This window comes from Odontesthes bonariensis, chromosome 6, assembly GCF_027942865.1.
Source record: "Odontesthes bonariensis isolate fOdoBon6 chromosome 6, fOdoBon6.hap1, whole genome shotgun sequence".
NCBI lineage: Eukaryota > Metazoa > Chordata > Actinopteri > Atheriniformes > Atherinopsidae > Odontesthes > Odontesthes bonariensis.
In genome coordinates, this window is record NC_134511.1 from 9,571,408 (window position 1) to 9,585,839 (window position 14,432).

At 43.9% G+C, this 14,432-nt stretch overlaps 23 non-coding genes across 23 annotated transcripts; all 23 read left to right on the forward strand.

Annotated features, from left to right (window-relative positions):
• The first annotated feature begins 1,027 nt into the window (after positions 1–1,027).
• trnav-aac (transfer RNA valine (anticodon AAC)) lies at positions 1,028–1,100 on the forward strand. The gene has a single exon. It is a non-coding gene; the product is annotated as a tRNA-Val (tRNA).
• A 294-nt stretch (positions 1,101–1,394) lies between these two features.
• trnaq-uug (transfer RNA glutamine (anticodon UUG)) lies at positions 1,395–1,466 on the forward strand. Its single transcript has one exon. It is a non-coding gene; the product is annotated as a tRNA-Gln (tRNA).
• Positions 1,467–2,133: 667 nt separating this feature from the next.
• On the forward strand, positions 2,134–2,205 carry trnaq-uug (transfer RNA glutamine (anticodon UUG)). The gene has a single exon. It is a non-coding gene; the product is annotated as a tRNA-Gln (tRNA).
• A 937-nt stretch (positions 2,206–3,142) lies between these two features.
• trnaq-uug (transfer RNA glutamine (anticodon UUG)) lies at positions 3,143–3,214 on the forward strand. Its single transcript has one exon. It is a non-coding gene; the product is annotated as a tRNA-Gln (tRNA).
• Positions 3,215–3,514: 300 nt separating this feature from the next.
• On the forward strand, positions 3,515–3,587 carry trnav-aac (transfer RNA valine (anticodon AAC)). Its single transcript has one exon. It is a non-coding gene; the product is annotated as a tRNA-Val (tRNA).
• Positions 3,588–3,880: 293 nt separating this feature from the next.
• Positions 3,881–3,952, forward strand: trnaq-uug (transfer RNA glutamine (anticodon UUG)). Its single transcript has one exon. It is a non-coding gene; the product is annotated as a tRNA-Gln (tRNA).
• Positions 3,953–4,886: 934 nt separating this feature from the next.
• On the forward strand, positions 4,887–4,958 carry trnaq-uug (transfer RNA glutamine (anticodon UUG)). The gene has a single exon. It is a non-coding gene; the product is annotated as a tRNA-Gln (tRNA).
• Positions 4,959–5,258: 300 nt separating this feature from the next.
• On the forward strand, positions 5,259–5,331 carry trnav-aac (transfer RNA valine (anticodon AAC)). The gene has a single exon. It is a non-coding gene; the product is annotated as a tRNA-Val (tRNA).
• Positions 5,332–5,624: 293 nt separating this feature from the next.
• On the forward strand, positions 5,625–5,696 carry trnaq-uug (transfer RNA glutamine (anticodon UUG)). The gene has a single exon. It is a non-coding gene; the product is annotated as a tRNA-Gln (tRNA).
• Positions 5,697–6,632: 936 nt separating this feature from the next.
• Positions 6,633–6,704, forward strand: trnaq-uug (transfer RNA glutamine (anticodon UUG)). Its single transcript has one exon. It is a non-coding gene; the product is annotated as a tRNA-Gln (tRNA).
• A 300-nt stretch (positions 6,705–7,004) lies between these two features.
• Positions 7,005–7,077, forward strand: trnav-aac (transfer RNA valine (anticodon AAC)). The gene has a single exon. It is a non-coding gene; the product is annotated as a tRNA-Val (tRNA).
• Positions 7,078–7,370: 293 nt separating this feature from the next.
• Positions 7,371–7,442, forward strand: trnaq-uug (transfer RNA glutamine (anticodon UUG)). The gene has a single exon. It is a non-coding gene; the product is annotated as a tRNA-Gln (tRNA).
• Positions 7,443–8,309: 867 nt separating this feature from the next.
• On the forward strand, positions 8,310–8,382 carry trnav-aac (transfer RNA valine (anticodon AAC)). Its single transcript has one exon. It is a non-coding gene; the product is annotated as a tRNA-Val (tRNA).
• A 294-nt stretch (positions 8,383–8,676) lies between these two features.
• trnaq-uug (transfer RNA glutamine (anticodon UUG)) lies at positions 8,677–8,748 on the forward strand. The gene has a single exon. It is a non-coding gene; the product is annotated as a tRNA-Gln (tRNA).
• A 666-nt stretch (positions 8,749–9,414) lies between these two features.
• trnaq-uug (transfer RNA glutamine (anticodon UUG)) lies at positions 9,415–9,486 on the forward strand. The gene has a single exon. It is a non-coding gene; the product is annotated as a tRNA-Gln (tRNA).
• A 936-nt stretch (positions 9,487–10,422) lies between these two features.
• trnaq-uug (transfer RNA glutamine (anticodon UUG)) lies at positions 10,423–10,494 on the forward strand. Its single transcript has one exon. It is a non-coding gene; the product is annotated as a tRNA-Gln (tRNA).
• A 300-nt stretch (positions 10,495–10,794) lies between these two features.
• On the forward strand, positions 10,795–10,867 carry trnav-aac (transfer RNA valine (anticodon AAC)). The gene has a single exon. It is a non-coding gene; the product is annotated as a tRNA-Val (tRNA).
• Positions 10,868–11,160: 293 nt separating this feature from the next.
• trnaq-uug (transfer RNA glutamine (anticodon UUG)) lies at positions 11,161–11,232 on the forward strand. Its single transcript has one exon. It is a non-coding gene; the product is annotated as a tRNA-Gln (tRNA).
• A 936-nt stretch (positions 11,233–12,168) lies between these two features.
• trnaq-uug (transfer RNA glutamine (anticodon UUG)) lies at positions 12,169–12,240 on the forward strand. Its single transcript has one exon. It is a non-coding gene; the product is annotated as a tRNA-Gln (tRNA).
• A 300-nt stretch (positions 12,241–12,540) lies between these two features.
• Positions 12,541–12,613, forward strand: trnav-aac (transfer RNA valine (anticodon AAC)). The gene has a single exon. It is a non-coding gene; the product is annotated as a tRNA-Val (tRNA).
• A 293-nt stretch (positions 12,614–12,906) lies between these two features.
• Positions 12,907–12,978, forward strand: trnaq-uug (transfer RNA glutamine (anticodon UUG)). Its single transcript has one exon. It is a non-coding gene; the product is annotated as a tRNA-Gln (tRNA).
• Positions 12,979–13,914: 936 nt separating this feature from the next.
• On the forward strand, positions 13,915–13,986 carry trnaq-uug (transfer RNA glutamine (anticodon UUG)). The gene has a single exon. It is a non-coding gene; the product is annotated as a tRNA-Gln (tRNA).
• A 300-nt stretch (positions 13,987–14,286) lies between these two features.
• trnav-aac (transfer RNA valine (anticodon AAC)) lies at positions 14,287–14,359 on the forward strand. The gene has a single exon. It is a non-coding gene; the product is annotated as a tRNA-Val (tRNA).
• The last annotated feature ends 73 nt before the right edge of the window (positions 14,360–14,432 follow it).

A 14,432-nucleotide genomic window follows, 5' to 3' on the forward strand; every position in this document is an offset into this window, starting at 1 on the left:
TAAAAATTGACCAAAAAAATCCCTTTGCTATAAAACCTTTCATTGTAAACCATTTGCATGACTGAGAGCGTACTTTGACTGTGGACGGGGTTCCATGGTGTAATGGTTAGTACTCTGGACTTTAAATCCAGTGATTCGAGTTCAAATCTCAGTGGAACCTTCAGGTATGTGAGTTCTGGAAAGAAGATCAGTTGAGTAGGCTAGTCGGTTGGCAAGTCACATTTGAGTGCATGATTGATCAAATCCAGTTGAGAGGATTTGCTGTATTACTAGTTGAACCTTTATGGTGTCTTCTTGAATATTCATTGGCGATGCTTCTATTTTTCCGTGCTCTCCCAGAGTAGTTTGTTAAAATCCCACTTCTGACACAATTTGTTGCCACTCCATAATCTCTTTCCCTCAGCCACAAAATTTGGGAAAACTTTGGACTCCGGAACACTCATCAGCAGCCACAGCGACAGTTTCTGTAGTGTAGCGGTTATCACATTCGCCTAACACGCGAAAGGTCCTCAGTTCGACACTGGGGCGGAAACATTACTTTGTCCAGCTTTATTTATTTCATCCTTGTGTGAAGATGTATGACTGCCCGTTACTGATAGCAACATCAACATATTCATCATTTTGGATAGGAGGGTAGACTCATCTGCTATTCTTCTCATTCTGTCAAGACAACAGCAAATGTTCTGGACCATAGAAAGCGCATCCCGACCTGCCTCCTATGAGCTGTCCCTAGGCACCACTCCAGGGCTCTGTGAGAATGCATCTCCAGCAGATAATCTCTGTCGTAAAGCATTTGCATGACTGAGAGCGTACTTTGACTATGGATTTGCTGTATCACTAGTTGAACCTTTATGGTGTCTTCTTGAATATTCATTGGCGATGCTTCTATTTTTCCGTGCTCTCCAGAGTATTTTGTTAAAATCCCACTTCTGACACAATTTTTTGCTACTCCAGAATCTCTTTCCCTCAGCCACAAAATTTGGGAATACTTTGGAGTCCGGAACACTCATCGGCAGCCACAGAGACAGTTTCCGTAGTGTAGCGGTTATCACATTCGCCTAACACGCGAAAGGTCCTCAGTTCGACACTGGGCGGAAACATTACTTTGTCCAGCTTTATTTATTTCATCCTTGAGTGAAGATGTATGACTGCCCGTTACTGATAGCAACATCAACATATTCATCATTTTGGATATGAGGGGAGACTCATCTGCTATTCTTCTCATTCTGTCAAGACAACAGCAAATGTTCTGGACCATAGAAAGCGCATCCCGACCTGCCTCCTAATAGCTGTCCCTAGGCACCACTCCAGGGCTCTGTGAGAATGCATCTCCAGCAGATAATCTCTGTCGTAAAGCATTTGCATGACTGAGAGCGTACTTTGACTATGGACAGGGTTCCATGGTGTAATGGTTAGCACTCTGGACTTTGAATCCAGTGATCAGAGTTCAAATCTCGGTGGAACCTTCAGGTATGTGAGTTCTGGAAAGAAGATCAGTTGAGTAGGCTAGTCAGTTGGCAAGTCATATTTGAGTGCATGATTGATCAAATCCAGTTGAGAGGATTTGCTGTATCGCTAGTTGAACCTTTATGGTGTCTTCTTGAATATTCATTGGCGATGCTTCTATTTTTCCGTGCTCTCCCAGAATAGTTTGTTAAAATCCCACTTCTGACACAATTTGTTGCCACTCCATAATCTCTTTCCCTCAGCCACAAAATTTGGGAATACTTTGGAGTCCGGAACACTCATCGGCAGCCACAGCGACAGTTTCTGTAGTGTAGCGGTTATCACATTCGCCTAACACAGCGAACGGTCCTCAGTTCGACACTGGGCGGAAACATTACTTTGTCCAGCTTTATTTATTTCATCCTTGTGTGAAGATGTATGACTGCCCGTTACTGATAGCAACATCAACATATTCATCATTTTGGATAGGAGGGGAGACTCATCTGCTATTCTTCACATTCAATCAAGACAACAGCAAATGTTCTGGACCATAGAAAGCGCATCCCGACCTGCCTCCTATGAGCTGTCCCTAGGCACCACTCCAGGGCTCTATGAGAATGCATCTCCAACAGATAATCTCTGTCGTAAAGCATTTGCATGACTGAGAGCGTACTTTGACTGTGGAAGGGTTCCATGGTGTAATGGTTAGCACTCTGGACTTTGAATCCAGTGATCCGAGTTCAAATCTCGGTGGAACCTTCAGGTATGTGAGTTCTGGAAAGAAGATCAGTTGAGTAGGCTAGTCAGTTGGCAAGTCACATTTGAGTGCATGATTGATCAAATCCAGTTGAGAGGATTTGCTGTATCACTAGTTGAACCTTTATGGTGTCTTCTTGAATATTTATTGGCGATGCTTCTATTTTTCCGTGCTCTCCCAGAGTAGTTTGTTAAAATCCCACTTCTGACACAATTTTTTGCCATTCAATAATCTCTTTCCCTCAGCCACAAAATTTGGGAAAACTTTGGACTCCGGAACACTCATCAGCAGCCGCAGCGACAGTTTCCGTAGTGTAGCGGTTATCACATTCGCCTAACACGCGAAAGGTCCTCAGTTTGACACTGGGCGGAAACATTACTTGCTCCAGCTTTATTTATTTCATCCTTGTGTGAAGATGTATGACTGCCCGTTACTGATAGCAACATCAACATATTCATCATTTTGGATAGGAAGGGACTCATCTGCTATTCTTCACATTCTGTCAAGAAAACAGCAAATGTTCTGCACCATAGAAAGCGCATCCCGCCCTGCTTCCTATGAGCTGTTCCCTAGGCACCACTCCGGAGCTCTGTGAGAATGCATCTCCAACAGATAATCTCTGTCGTAAAGTCATTTTTTGCAGCTTTTCAAGAGATTCTCTGATGCTGAGGTGTGAAACGGACTTTGGTGAACCCCCAGCTGCTGAGTGACAATGGCACCCTCCCCGTCAGGGAATCGAACCCTGTTCCTCCGCATGACAAACGGATTCTAACCTTTGACCAGCGAAGATTAAGAATACTTTGCTTGACTGTCGTGCCCATGCTGAGAATACAAACTGTAAGAGTATTACTGAAAAATTGACCAAAAAAATCCCTTTGCTATAAAACCTTTCGTTGTAAACCATTTGCATGACTGAGAGCGTACTTTGACTATGGACAGGGTTCCATGGTGTAATGGTTAGCACTCTGGACTTTGAATCCAGTGATTCGAGTTCAAATCTCGGTGGAACCTTCAGGTATGTGAGTTCTGGAAAGAAGATTAGTTGAGTAGGCTAGTCAGTTGGCAAGTCACATTTGAGTGCATGATTGATCAAATCCAGTTGAGAGGATTTGCTGTATCACTAGTTGAACCTTTATGGTGTCTTCTTGAATATTCATTGGCGATGCTTCTATTTTTCCGTGCTCTCCCAGAGTAGTTTGTTAAAATCCCACTTCTGACACAATTTGTTGCCACTCCATAATCTCTTTCCCTCAGCCACAAAATTTGGGAAAACTTTGGACTCCGGAACACTCATCGGCAGCCACAGCGACAGTTTCCGTAGTGTAGCGGTTATCACATTCGCCTAACACGCGAAAGGTCCTCAGTTCGACACTGGGCGGAAACATTACTTTGTCCAGCTTTATTTATTTCATCCTTGTGTGAAGATGTATGACTGCCCGTTACTGATAGCAACATCAACATATTCATCATTTTGGATAGGAGGGGAAACTCATCTGCTATTCTTCTCATTCTATCAAGACAACAGCAAATGTTCTGGACCATAGAAAGCGCATCCCGACCTGCCTCCTATGAGCTGTCCCTAGGCACCACTCCAGGGCTCTGTGAGAATGCATCTCCAACAGATAATCTCTGTCGTAAAGCATTTGCATGACTGAGAGCGTACTTTGACTGTGGAAGGGTTCCATGGTGTAATGGTTAGCACTCTGGACTTTGAATCCAGTGATCCGAGTTCAAATCTCGTTGGAACCTTCAGGTATGTGAGTTCTGGAAAGAAGATCAGTTGAGTAGGCTAGTCAGTTGGCAAGTCACATTTGAGTGCATGATTGATCAAATCCAGTTGAGAGGATTTGCTGTATCACTAGTTGAACCTTTATGGTGTCTTCTTGAATATTTATTGGCGATGCTTCTATTTTTCCGTGCTCTCCCAGAGTAGTTTGTTAAAATCCCACTTCTGACACAATTTTTTGCCATTCAATAATCTCTTTCCCTCAGCCACAAAATTTGGGAAAACTTTGGACTCCGGAACACTCATCAGCAGCCGCAGCGACAGTTTCCGTAGTGTAGCGGTTATCACATTCGCCTAACACGCGAAAGGTCCTCAGTTTGACACTGGGCGGAAACATTACTTGCTCCAGCTTTATTTATTTCATCCTTGTGTGAAGATGTATGACTGCCCGTTACTGATAGCAACATCAACATATTCATCATTTTGGATAGGAAGGGACTCATCTGCTATTCTTCAAATTCTGTCAAGAAAACAGCAAATGTTCTGCACCATAGAAAGCGCATCCGCCCTGCTTCCTATGAGCTGTCCCTAGGCACCACTCCGGAGCTCTGTGAGAATGCATCTCCAACAGATAATCTCTGTCGTAAAGTCATTTTTTGCAGCTTTTCAAGAGATTCTCTGATGCTGAGGTGTGAAACGGACTTTGGTGAACCCCCAGCTGCTGAGTGACAATGGCACCCTCCCCGTCAGGGAATCGAACCCTGTTCCTCCGCATGACAGACGGATTCTAACCTTGACCAGCGAAGATTAAGAATACTTTGCTTGACTGTCGTGCCCATGCTGAGAATACAAACTGTAAGAGTATTACTGAAAAATTGACCAAAAAAATCCCTTTGCTATAAAACCTTTCGTTGTAAACCATTTGCATGACTGAGAGCGTACTTTGACTATGGACGGGGTTCCATGGTGTAATGGTTAGCACTCTGGACTTTGAATCCAGTGATTTGAGTTCAAATCTCGGTGGAACCTTCAGGTATGTGAGTTCTGGAAAGAAGATCAGTTGAGTAGGCTAGTCAGTTGGCAAGTAACATTTGAGTGCATGATTGATCAAATCCAGTTGAGAGGATTTGCTGTATCACTAGTTGAACCTTTATGGTGTCTTCTTGAATATTCATTGGCGATGCTTCTATTTTTCCGTGCTCTCCCAGAGTAGTTTGTTAAAATCCCACTTCTGACACAATTTGTTGCCACTCCATAATCTCTTTCCCTCAGCCACAAAATTTGGGAAAACTTTGGACTCCGGAACACTCATCGGCAGCCACAGCGACAGTTTCCGTAGTGTAGCGGTTATCACATTCGCCTAACACGCGAAAGGTCCTCAGTTCGACACTGGGCGGAAACATTACTTTGTCCAGCTTTATTTATTTCATCCTTGTGTGAAGATGTATGACTGCCCGTTACTGATAGCAACATCAACATATTCATCATTTTGGATAGGAGGGGAGACTCATCTGCTATTCTTCACATTCTATCAAGACAACAGCAAATGTTCTGGACCATAGAAAGCGCATCCCGACCTGCCTCCTATGAGCTGTCCCTAGGCACCACTCCAGGGCTCTATGAGAATGCATCTCCAACAGATAATCTCTGTCGTAAAGCATTTGCATGACTGAGAGCGTACTTTGACTGTGGAAGGGTTCCATGGTGTAATGGTTAGCACTCTGGACTTTGAATCCAGTGATCCGAGTTCAAATCTCGGTGGAACCTTCAGGTATGTGAGTTCTGGAAAGAAGATCAGTTGAGTAGGCTAGTCAGTTGGCAAGTCACATTTGAGTGCATGATTGATCAAATCCAGTTGAGAGGATTTGCTGTATCACTAGTTGAACCTTTATGGTGTCTTCTTGAATATTTATTGGCGATGCTTCTATTTTTCCGTGCTCTCCCAGAGTAGTTTGTTAAAATCCCACTTCTGACACAATTTTTTGCCATTCAATAATCTCTTTCCCTCAGCCACAAAATTTGGGAAAACTTTGGTCTCCGGAACACTCATCAGCAGCCGCAGCGACAGTTTCCGTAGTGTAGCGGTTATCACATTCGCCTAACACGCGAAAGGTCCTCAGTTTGACACTGGGCGGAAACATTACTTGCTCCAGCTTTATTTATTTCATCCTTGTGTGAAGATGTATGACTGCCCGTTACTGATAGCAACATCAACATATTCATCATTTTGGATAGGAAGGGACTCATCTGCTATTCTTCACATTCTGTCAAGAAAACAGCAAATGTTCTGCACCATAGAAAGCGCATCCCGCCCTGCTTCCTATGAGCTGTCCCTAGGCACCACTCCGGAGCTCTGTGAGAATGCATCTCCAACAGATAATCTCTGTCGTAAAGTCATTTTTTGCAGCTTTTCAAGAGATTCTCTGATGCTGAGGTGTGAAACGGACTTTGGTGAACCCCCAGCTGCTGAGTGACAATGGCACCCTCCCCGTCAGGGAATCGAACCCTGTTCCTCCGCATGACAGACGGATTCTAACCTTTGACCAGCGAAGATTAAGAATACTTTGCTTGACTGTCGTGCCCATGCTGAGAATACAAACTGTAAGAGTATTACTGAAAAATTGACCAAAAAAATCCCTTTGCTATAAAACCTTTCGTTGTAAACCATTTGCATGACTGAGAGCGTACTTTGACTATGGACGGGGTTCCATGGTGTAATGGTTAGCACTCTGGACTTTGAATCCAGTGATTTGAGTTCAAATCTCGGTGGAACCTTCAGGTATGTGAGTTCTGGAAAGAAGATCAGTTGAGTAGGCTAGTCAGTTGGCAAGTAACATTTGAGTGCATGATTGATCAAATCCAGTTGAGAGGATTTGCTGTATCACTAGTTGAACCTTTATGGTGTCTTCTTGAATATTCATTGGCGATGCTTCTATTTTTCCGTGCTCTCCCAGAGTAGTTTGTTAAAATCCCACTTCTGACACAATTTGTTGCCACTCCATAATCTCTTTCCCTCAGCCACAAAATTTGGGAAAACTTTGGACTCCGGAACACTCATCAGCAGCCACAGCGACAGTTTCCGTAGTGTAGCGGTTATCACATTCGCCTAACACGCGAAAGGTCCTCAGTTCGACACTGGGCGGAAACATTACTTTGTCCAGCTTTATTTATTTCATCCTTGTGTGAAGATGTATGACTGCCCGTTACTGATAGCAACATCAACATATTCATAATTTTGGATAGGAGGGGAGACTCATCTGCTATTCTTCTCATTCTATCAAGACAACAGCAAATGTTCTGGACCATAGAAAGCGCATCCCGACCTGCCTCCTATGAGCTGTCCCTAGGCACCACTCCAGGGCTCTGTGAGAATGCATCTCCAACAGATAATCTCTGTCGTAAAGCATTTGCATGACTGAGAGCGTACTTTGACTGTGGAAGGGTTCCATGGTGTAATGGTTAGCACTCTGGACTTTGAATCCAGTGATCCGAGTTCAAATCTCGGTGGAACCTTCAGGTATGTGAGTTCTGGAAAGAAGATCAGTTGAGTAGGCTAGTCGGTTGGCAAGTCACATTTGAGTGCATGATTGATCAAATCCAGTTGAGAGGATTTGCTGTATCACTAGTTGAACATTTATGGTGTCTTCTTGAATATTTATTGGCGATGCTTCTATTTTTCCGTGCTCTCCCAGAGTAGTTTGTTAAAATCCCACTTCTGACACAATTTTTTGCCACTCCATAATCTCTTTCCCTCAGCCACAAAATTTGGGAATACTTTGGACTCCGGAACACTCATCAGCAGCCACAGAGACAGTTTCCGTAGTGTAGCGGTTATCACATTCGCCTAACACGCGAGAGGTCCTCAGTTGGACACTGGGCGGAAACATTACTTTCTCCAGCTTTTTTTATTTCATCCTTGTGTGAAGATGTATGACTGCCCGTTACTGATAGCAACATCAACATATTCATCATTTTGGATAGGAGGGTAGACTCATCTGCTATTCTTCTCATTCTGTCAAGACAACAGCAAATGTTCTGGACCATAGAAAGCGCATCCCGACCTGCCTCCTATGAGCTGTCCCTAGGCACCACTCCAGGGCTCTGTGAGAATGCATCTCCAGCAGATAATCTCTGTCGTAAAGCATTTGCATGACTGAGAGCGTACTTTGACTATGGATTTGCTGTATCACTAGTTGAACCTTTATGGTGTCTTCTTGAATATTCATTGGCGATGCTTCTATTTTTCCGTGCTCTCCCAGAGTATTTTGTTAAAATCCCACTTCTGACACAATTTTTTGCTACTCCAGAATCTCTTTCCCTCAGCCACAAAATTTGGGAATACTTTGGAGTCCGGAACACTCATCGGCAGCCACAGAGACAGTTTCCGTAGTGTAGCGGTTATCACATTCGCCTAACACGCGAAAGGTCCTCAGTTCGACACTGGGCGGAAACATTACTTTGTCCAGCTTTATTTATTTCATCCTTGAGTGAAGATGTATGACTGCCCGTTACTGATAGCAACATCAACATATTCATCATTTTGGATATGAGGGGAGACTCATCTGCTATTCTTCTCATTCTGTCAAGACAACAGCAAATGTTCTGGACCATAGAAAGCGCATCCCGACCTGCCTCCTAATAGCTGTCCCTAGGCACCACTCCAGGGCTCTGTGAGAATGCATCTCCAGCAGATAATCTCTGTCGTAAAGCATTTGCATGACTGAGAGCGTACTTTGACTATGGACAGGGTTCCATGGTGTAATGGTTAGCACTCTGGACTTTGAATCCAGTGATCAGAGTTCAAATCTCGGTGGAACCTTCAGGTATGTGAGTTCTGGAAAGAAGATCAGTTGAGTAGGCTAGTCAGTTGGCAAGTCATATTTGAGTGCATGATTGATCAAATCCAGTTGAGAGGATTTGCTGTATCGCTAGTTGAACCTTTATGGTGTCTTCTTGAATATTCATTGGCGATGCTTCTATTTTTCCGTGCTCTCCCAGAATAGTTTGTTAAAATCCCACTTCTGACACAATTTGTTGCCACTCCATAATCTCTTTCCCTCAGCCACAAAATTTGGGAATACTTTGGAGTCCGGAACACTCATCGGCAGCCACAGCGACAGTTTCTGTAGTGTAGCGGTTATCACATTCGCCTAACACGCGAACGGTCCTCAGTTCGACACTGGGCGGAAACATTACTTTGTCCAGCTTTATTTATTTCATCCTTGTGTGAAGATGTATGACTGCCCGTTACTGATAGCAACATCAACATATTCATCATTTTGGATAGGAGGGGAGACTCATCTGCTATTCTTCACATTCAATCAAGACAACAGCAAATGTTCTGGACCATAGAAAGCGCATCCCGACCTGCCTCCTATGAGCTGTCCCTAGGCACCACTCCAGGGCTCTATGAGAATGCATCTCCAACAGATAATCTCTGTCGTAAAGCATTTGCATGACTGAGAGCGTACTTTGACTGTGGAAGGGTTCCATGGTGTAATGGTTAGCACTCTGGACTTTGAATCCAGTGATCCGAGTTCAAATCTCGGTGGAACCTTCAGGTATGTGAGTTCTGGAAAGAAGATCAGTTGAGTAGGCTAGTCAGTTGGCAAGTCACATTTGAGTGCATGATTGATCAAATCCAGTTGAGAGGATTTGCTGTATCACTAGTTGAACCTTTATGGTGTCTTCTTGAATATTTATTGGCGATGCTTCTATTTTTCCGTGCTCTCCCAGAGTAGTTTGTTAAAATCCCACTTCTGACACAATTTTTTGCCATTCAATAATCTCTTTCCCTCAGCCACAAAATTTGGGAAAACTTTGGACTCCGGAACACTCATCAGCAGCCGCAGCGACAGTTTCCGTAGTGTAGCGGTTATCACATTCGCCTAACACGCGAAAGGTCCTCAGTTTGACACTGGGCGGAAACATTACTTGCTCCAGCTTTATTTATTTCATCCTTGTGTGAAGATGTATGACTGCCCGTTACTGATAGCAACATCAACATATTCATCATTTTGGATAGGAAGGGACTCATCTGCTATTCTTCACATTCTGTCAAGAAAACAGCAAATGTTCTGCACCATAGAAAGCGCATCCCGCCCTGCTTCCTATGAGCTGTCCCTAGGCACCACTCCGGAGCTCTGTGAGAATGCATCTCCAACAGATAATCTCTGTCGTAAAGTCATTTTTTGCAGCTTTTCAAGAGATTCTCTGATGCTGAGGTGTGAAACGGACTTTGGTGAACCCCCAGCTGCTGAGTGACAATGGCACCCTCCCCGTCAGGGAATCGAACCCTGTTCCTCCGCATGACAAACGGATTCTAACCTTTGACCAGCGAAGATTAAGAATACTTTGCTTGACTGTCGTGCCCATGCTGAGAATACAAACTGTAAGAGTATTACTGAAAAATTGACCAAAAAAATCCCTTTGCTATAAAACCTTTCGTTGTAAACCATTTGCATGACTGAGAGCGTACTTTGACTATGGACAGGGTTCCATGGTGTAATGGTTAGCACTCTGGACTTTGAATCCAGTGATTCGAGTTCAAATCTCGGTGGAACCTTCAGGTATGTGAGTTCTGGAAAGAAGATTAGTTGAGTAGGCTAGTCAGTTGGCAAGTCACATTTGAGTGCATGATTGATCAAATCCAGTTGAGAGGATTTGCTGTATCACTAGTTGAACCTTTATGGTGTCTTCTTGAATATTCATTGGCGATGCTTCTATTTTTCCGTGCTCTCCCAGAGTAGTTTGTTAAAATCCCACTTCTGACACAATTTGTTGCCACTCCATAATCTCTTTCCCTCAGCCACAAAATTTGGGAAAACTTTGGACTCCGGAACACTCATCGGCAGCCACAGCGACAGTTTCCGTAGTGTAGCGGTTATCACATTCGCCTAACACGCGAAAGGTCCTCAGTTCGACACTGGGCGGAAACATTACTTTGTCCAGCTTTATTTATTTCATCCTTGTGTGAAGATGTATGACTGCCCGTTACTGATAGCAACATCAACATATTCATCATTTTGGATAGGAGGGGAAACTCATCTGCTATTCTTCTCATTCTATCAAGACAACAGCAAATGTTCTGGACCATAGAAAGCGCATCCCGACCTGCCTCCTATGAGCTGTCCCTAGGCACCACTCCAGGGCTCTGTGAGAATGCATCTCCAACAGATAATCTCTGTCGTAAAGCATTTGCATGACTGAGAGCGTACTTTGACTGTGGAAGGGTTCCATGGTGTAATGGTTAGCACTCTGGACTTTGAATCCAGTGATCCGAGTTCAAATCTCGTTGGAACCTTCAGGTATGTGAGTTCTGGAAAGAAGATCAGTTGAGTAGGCTAGTCAGTTGGCAAGTCACATTTGAGTGCATGATTGATCAAATCCAGTTGAGAGGATTTGCTGTATCACTAGTTGAACCTTTATGGTGTCTTCTTGAATATTTATTGGCGATGCTTCTATTTTTCCGTGCTCTCCCAGAGTAGTTTGTTAAAATCCCACTTCTGACACAATTTTTTCCCATTCAATAATCTCTTTCCCTCAGCCACAAAATTTGGGAAAACTTTGGACTCCGGAACACTCATCAGCAGCCGCAGCGACAGTTTCCGTAGTGTAGCGGTTATCACATTCGCCTAACACGCGAAAGGTCCTCAGTTTGACACTGGGCGGAAACATTACTTGCTCCAGCTTTATTTATTTCATCCTTGTGTGAAGATGTATGACTGCCCGTTACTGATAGCAACATCAACATATTCATCATTTTGGATAGGAAGGGACTCATCTGCTATTCTTCAAATTCTGTCAAGAAAACAGCAAATGTTCTGCACCATAGAAAGCGCATCCCGCCCTGCTTCCTATGAGCTGTCCCTAGGCACCACTCCGGAGCTCTGTGAGAATGCATCTCCAACAGATAATCTCTGTCGTAAAGTCATTTTTTGCAGCTTTTCAAGAGATTCTCTGATGCTGAGGTGTGAAACGGACTTTGGTGAACCCCCAGCTGCTGAGTGACAATGGCACCCTCCCCGTCAGGGAATCGAACCCTGTTCCTCCGCATGACAGACGGATTCTAACCTTTGACCAGCGAAGATTAAGAATACTTTGCTTGACTGTCGTGCCCATGCTGAGAATACAAACTGTAAGAGTATTACTGAAAAATTGACCAAAAAAATCCCTTTGCTATAAAACCTTTCGTTGTAAACCATTTGCATGACTGAGAGCGTACTTTGACTATGGACGGGGTTCCATGGTGTAATGGTTAGCACTCTGGACTTTGAATCCAGTGATTTGAGTTCAAATCTCGGTGGAACCTTCAGGTATGTGAGTTCTGGAAAGAAGATCAGTTGAGTAGGCTAGTCAGTTGGCAAGTAACATTTGAGTGCATGATTGATCAAATCCAGTTGAGAGGATTTGCTGTATCACTAGTTGAACCTTTATGGTGTCTTCTTGAATATTCATTGGCGATGCTTCTATTTTTCCGTGCTCTCCCAGAGTAGTTTGTTAAAATCCCACTTCTGACACAATTTGTTGCCACTCCATAATCTCTTTCCCTCAGCCACAAAATTTGGGAAAACTTTGGACTCCGGAACACTCATCGGCAGCCACAGCGACAGTTTCCGTAGTGTAGCGGTTATCACATTCGCCTAACACGCGAAAGGTCCTCAGTTCGACACTGGGCGGAAACATTACTTTGTCCAGCTTTATTTATTTCATCCTTGTGTGAAGATGTATGACTGCCCGTTACTGATAGCAACATCAACATATTCATCATTTTGGATAGGAGGGGAGACTCATCTGCTATTCTTCACATTCTATCAAGACAACAGCAAATGTTCTGGACCATAGAAAGCGCATCCCGACCTGCCTCCTATGAGCTGTCCCTAGGCACCACTCCAGGGCTCTATGAGAATGCATCTCCAACAGATAATCTCTGTCGTAAAGCATTTGCATGACTGAGAGCGTACTTTGACTGTGGAAGGGTTCCATGGTGTAATGGTTAGCACTCTGGACTTTGAATCCAGTGATCCGAGTTCAAATCTCGGTGGAACCTTCAGGTATGTGAGTTCTGGAAAGAAGATCAGTTGAGTAGGCTAGTCAGTTGGCAAGTCACATTTGAGTGCATGATTGATCAAATCCAGTTGAGAGGATTTGCTGTATCACTAGTTGAACCTTTATGGTGTCTTCTTGAATATTTATTGGCGATGCTTCTATTTTTCCGTGCTCTCCCAGAGTAGTTTGTTAAAATCCCACTTCTGACACAATTTTTTGCCATTCAATAATCTCTTTCCCTCAGCCACAAAATTTGGGAAAACTTTGGTCTCCGGAACACTCATCAGCAGCCGCAGCGACAGTTTCCGTAGTGTAGCGGTTATCACATTCGCCTAACACGCGAAAGGTCCTCAGTTTGACACTGGGCGGAAACATTACTTGCTCCAGCTTTATTTATTTCATCCTTGTGTGAAGATGTATGACTGCCCGTTACTGATAGCAACATCAACATATTCATCATTTTGGATAGGAAGGGACTCATCTGCTATTCTTCACATTCTGTCAAGAAAACAGCAAATGTTCTGCACCATAGAAAGCGCATCCCGCCCTGCTTCCTATGAGCTGTCCCTAGGCACCACTCCGGAGCTCTGTGAGAATGCATCTCCAACAGATAATCTCTGTCGTAAAGTCATTTTTTGCAGCTTTTCAAGAGATTCTCTGATGCTGAGGTGTGAAACGGACTTTGGTGAACCCCCAGCTGCTGAGTGACAATGGCACCCTCCCCGTCAGGGAATCGAACCCTGTTCCTCCGCATGACAGACGGATTCTAACCTTTGACCAGCGAAGATTAAGAATACTTTGCTTGACTGTCGTGCCCATGCTGAGAATACAAACTGTAAGAGTATTACTGAAAAATTGACCAAAAAAATCCCTTTGCTATAAAACCTTTCGTTGTAAACCATTTGCATGACTGAGAGCGTACTTTGACTATGGACGGGGTTCCATGGTGTAATGGTTAGCACTCTGGACTTTGAATCCAGTGATTTGAGTTCAAATCTCGGTGGAACCTTCAGGTATGTGAGTTCTGGAAAGAAGATCAGTTGAGTAGGCTAGTCAGTTGGCAAGTAACATTTGAGTGCATGATTGATCAAATCCAGTTGAGAGGATTTGCTGTATCACTAGTTGAACCTTTATGGTGTCTTCTTGAATATTCATTGGCGATGCTTCTATTTTTCCGTGCTCTCCCAGAGTAGTTTGTTAAAATCCCACTTCTGACACAATTTGTTGCCACTCCATAATCTCTTTCCCTCAGCCACAAAATTTGGGAAAACTTTGGACTCCGGAACACTCATCAGCAGCCACAGCGACAGTTTCCGTAGTGTAGCGGTTATCACATTCGCCTAACACGCGAAAGGTCCTCAGTTCGACACTGGGCGGAAACATTACTTTGTCCAGCTTTATTTATTTCATCCTTGTGTGAAGATGTATGACTGCCCGTTACTGATAGCAACATCA